This window comes from Staurois parvus, unplaced genomic scaffold, assembly GCF_062004578.1.
Source record: "Staurois parvus isolate SC_StPar_1 unplaced genomic scaffold, SC_StPar_1.0 ptg002493l, whole genome shotgun sequence".
Lineage (NCBI taxonomy): Eukaryota > Metazoa > Chordata > Amphibia > Anura > Ranidae > Staurois > Staurois parvus.
In genome coordinates, this window is record NW_028320289.1 from 182,345 (window position 1) to 187,170 (window position 4,826).

The following is a 4,826-nucleotide window of genomic DNA, read 5'->3' on the forward strand; positions in this document are numbered from 1 at the left end:
GGGTGGAAAAGGATACTGAAGGTCTTTGGTTGCTGCTGTCACCTTTGCCAGAGTCCATCCTGCTAGCCTGCTGATATGCAGAGACCAGAGGGACAGCTAAGGAACGTCTGGCCTCAGGATCCTCCTACAGCCTAGAGCAGCGGTGAGCAACTGTGGCCTCAGAGATCTCTCTAGGCCAGGGGTGGGCAACTGTGGCCCTCCAGCTGTTGTAGAACAACAAAGGCATTGCAAAACTGACAGTTACAAGCATGACTCCCAAAGGCAGAGGCATGATGGGACTTGTAGTTCACCAACAGCTGGAGGGCCATAGTTGCCCACCCCTGCCCTAGAGAGATCTCTGAGGCCTACAGACCTGAAGACACCAATCCTGGACACTGTCATCATGGGTATCAGCCAGTTATGGACTCTCCTGGGCAGCCACAAGGTGTTCTTCCATTTTACTTTCAATGTGTGTACTGGCAAAAGAGAAGTGCGAGAAAACAGGCTCTGCTGTACCGAGTATAATTGTGGATGAGAGGCTTTTGTCATGGTTGAGCACCTACTAAGGCCTAACTAACCTCACAAAAAAGTAGCACAAGGCTGGGCAGGTTTGTATATTGAACAGTTCTGCAATACTAACATCTAAGGCCCCTTTCACATGGGGCAGACACCGCTTTGCATCCTGGCAGATGGCAGATTCGTGACCACTCTGCTTTTACAGAACAGACACGGACACAGCCCGCTCTGTTCTATGAGCTGTCAGTTGAGTGTAAATGGACTGGCTGTCCGTTTACACCAGACTGCCCTCCGATCTGCCCCACCCAGGAAAAGGGGAATAGATCCCCTTCCATTTTTTAGTGGATCAGATTAGACTGGAGGTAGGAGGGTGTAAACAGACACAAGTCCATTTACATCCTCCACTCTATAGAGGTGCATGGAGGGTCCAGTCAGGTCTGCCTAAAAAATGAATAGGTAGACCAGATCTTACCGATCGTGTGAAAAGGGCCTAACAACTATACCACTAATAAACTTCTCTTTGGGCTCACATGTCTGGCAAAGCATACTACTGCTATGCTGATCAACAGAGGAGCAAATACAGTCATGGCCAAAACTATTGGCACCCCTGCATTTCTGTCAGATAATGCACCACTTTGCCCAGAAAATTGTTCCAATTACAAATGTTTTGTTTGTATTGGTATGACACAAAAAAGTGGAGAAAAAAAAAGCCAAATCTGACACATTCCACACAAAACCCCACAAATGGACTGGACAAAATTATTGGCACCTTCTCAAAATTGTAAGAAATAATTGCATTCCAAGTTTGTGATTCTCCTGTAATTTGTAATTAAACTCACCTGTATCAATTAACAGGTGCCGACAATATAGAAATCACACTAGAAACCAGTTAAAATGGTTACAAATTGGCTCAACCTTTCTGTTGTGAGTCTCCGTGTGCCACATAGAGCATGGAGAAGAGAAAGAGCAGCAAAGAATTGTCTGAGGATTTGGGAACAAAAATTGTGGAACAGCATGGACAATCTGAAGGTTACAAGTCCATCTCCAGAGATCTTATTGTTCCTCTGTCCACAACATTGTCAGGAAGTTTACAGCTCATGGCACTGTTCTCCCTGGAAGTGTACGAAAGTGAAAAATTGATCAAAGATTGCAACAAAGGATTGTTCGAATGGTGGCTAAAGAACCTCGATCAACTTCCAGACAAATTCAAGCTGACCTTCAGGCCCAGGGTACACCTGTGTCAGCTCGCACTATACGTCGCCACCTGAATGAAAAGGGACGCTATGGTAGCAGACCCAGGAGGACCCCACTGCTGACACAGAAACTTAAAAAAGCCAGATTGGAGTTTGCCAAAACTTACTTGAGGAAGCCAAAATCCTTTTTGAAGAATGTGCTGTGGATAGATGAAATAAAATTACAACTTTTTGGTAAAGCCCATCACTCTACTGTTTTCAGAAAAAGCACTGAAGCCTTTAAATAAAAGAATACAGTTTCTCCAGCCACACATGGTGGGGGGGTGTAATATTAATTTTTTAATATCCAAACTTTAATTCGGTCTTTAGTAGTTTTTGAAATATATGCTGGCAGAATATATATATATATTCCCTATTAATTGGATGTGAATGTGAGGTTTTGTATGTAAGTGGTCAGATGTGAATTATTTGTGTTTGAGTCTAGGTAATCAGTAGAGGTTTAAAGTTATGTTTTCTTTTAAAATACTCATGTAATGTATACCATACTGTGAATTCGTTTAATGAGTCTGAGAGTTTAAATTGTAGTCATAAATCATGGTTTTTGACAGTTGTATGTAATATAAGAACTTCAGAAACCTTTCTCATGGTCCATATGTCAATCATGATAATGACTTGGTGGTTTGAATGGGAACATCTGTTTCTATTCAAACTAGGAGTGATTTTGGGAGTAGTTTAGAAGCCCGCGAATTTGAAACAAAGCTTAATGGGAGGATCTAATTTCTCATGCATTTTAAGTATGCAGCTTTTCAAACTACGAGGCAGAAGCCTCTCAGATAGACGACACTTCACTTCATTCACTCACACACACAGAGACATTCTTTTCACACACTCTTACTCAAAGCACATGCTTGGACAAAGAACAAAAGAATAGCACATGGTCATTTCTTAAACTAGGCCAAGAAAACTTCTATCTAAGCTATGCAAAGGAACTACATTATTTCCTAATATCCAAGGCAATTTATTCTTTATTTTTATTTTCTTGTAAGCTACATATATCTGAATTTACTGTTTTTTATTGACTTTGTATTTTTGGTGTGTGATCAAATAAAGTCACACTGCTCATACTGACCTGGTTTTCATAAGGATTTCTTCCCACAACCATCTACAAGAACCTAGAAATATTAATAGAGTTTTTTCATAACTCTGGAAATCTAACATTATTGGCGAGTGCCAGCCATTCGATTTTTCCACGTTTTTTCACTTTCTCCTCGCTTCTTCAGAGGGGATTGCGATGAACTATTTCTATTGATTAAGCTTCGGAAAGATTGCAGAACCTGGAACGGAAAACGTTGGTTGTGGAGATCTGAGGATTCAAGTGGTGACCAGAAAAGTCTCTAAGTCAGAACAAAAGAGGAAATTTACTACATTCGGTGAGTAGAAAAATGGAATTTATTGATTCATTAGCTAATGAAAGTAAATTGGAATTTCAAGGTTTAGCTAGCCATGCTTCTGATACTGGTTTATGGAAAGCTATGTATGATCAATGTATGCAGGCTAATGTTGATATTGATAGCTCTAGATTTACGTTTAATAAGATGAAAAGAAAATTGCGTAACATTGTGAAGCTAGTTAGAGTTTTCAATTCTATGGTGTTTGAATTGCCAGAGAAAAATGTGGTTTGTGTTGTTCAGACAGATAGCAAAAATGTCTTACAGAGTACAGACATGCAGGATACTGTTGAATCCAATTGTGCAAACTGTGAAACTTTTTGTACCTATATTGAACATCTTGAGCAAGAAATTGAATCTCAAAATGTTGCAATATTAAAAAATAAGCAAATAGCTGTGGTGTCAAAGAAAAAACAATCAGAAATGGCCCAAGCTTCATTTATTCCGGACTCACCCAGGGGTGATGAAGTAGGCAGTGAAGCTAATGTACAGAGAGAGAAATTACTTGCTAGAGCATCTAAGTTGAAGTTACAGATTCAGGATCAGTTAATGAAAATATTGAAGGATATACCAGCATATAACATGAGAGAAAATTCTTTCCATAATTCCGATGTTTTTGAGAATTTTTGTGATAGGTTTCAATTAACTGATGAGCAAAGAAATCGCATTTTTGGGTTGTGGATCCCCAGTTTTATGGCTCGTAGGTTAGTCAAGACTCCTTTCATGAATGAGGATGATATAGAAATTCATAGCAATGCTACTGATAGATTACGACAGTTATTACTGTTCACAACAGGAGAGGAGACACCTAGTTTGGAAATTTTAGACTCCTTAAGAGCTACTATTAATGATGATCCATATGATTTTAGGATTAGATATTCTAAGGCATACAGGATGATTTTTAATTTACAAGATGAGACCCCTGCTATGGTCAAGGATTTTGTAAAAAAATTTAAGTACCTTGATCCAGCATCTTTATTGATTGCTAATGAAAAGGATAATTTGGATGACGCTGCCTATATTATTGACAAAATTAGGAGACAATTAAAGCTAAATAATGTAAGACCAAAAATTGCTTTAATTGAGAATAATTATCCTAAGACTGACAGTCAGGATAAATTCAAGACAGGAAATGCTGCCCCCCGCAGGAATGACAGAGTAAGACAAGGGAATCAAAGACCACTCACTTGTTACTATTGTGCAAAACCAGGGCATTTGAAATGGCAGTGTAGGAAGTTTTTAAAAGACATTCAGATGAGAAATTTGGGTAAAGAAAATGGACTTATTTCTCCTGAACCGTCAGCTCCAATTCGTTCACAGGAAGTTAAGTCATCTTCACCCTACGCTCCTCTGATCAGAGAGATTAGTGAAATGTCAATTAGTAATGGAGGAAATGTGAACAACTCACATTCATCCAGTACTTCAAGACAGCCATTATTACCTTCACCATGACTAGCAAAAGAAAAGGAAGTTGAACTCCATTGTCTGGAATATGTAGCTCCAATTTTCTTGGACAAGTGTGGCCGCCCTTATGTAAAAGCTAAAATTAATGGACAGAAATCTTCAATTCTTTTGGATAGTGGAGCCCAAATAAGCGTTTTAGGCATGAAAATACCAATTCCATCTAATGCAACAGTATGCACAGTTGTAGGTTTCAATGGAAAAGGTGATGTTCAAGCTAAAAAATGTA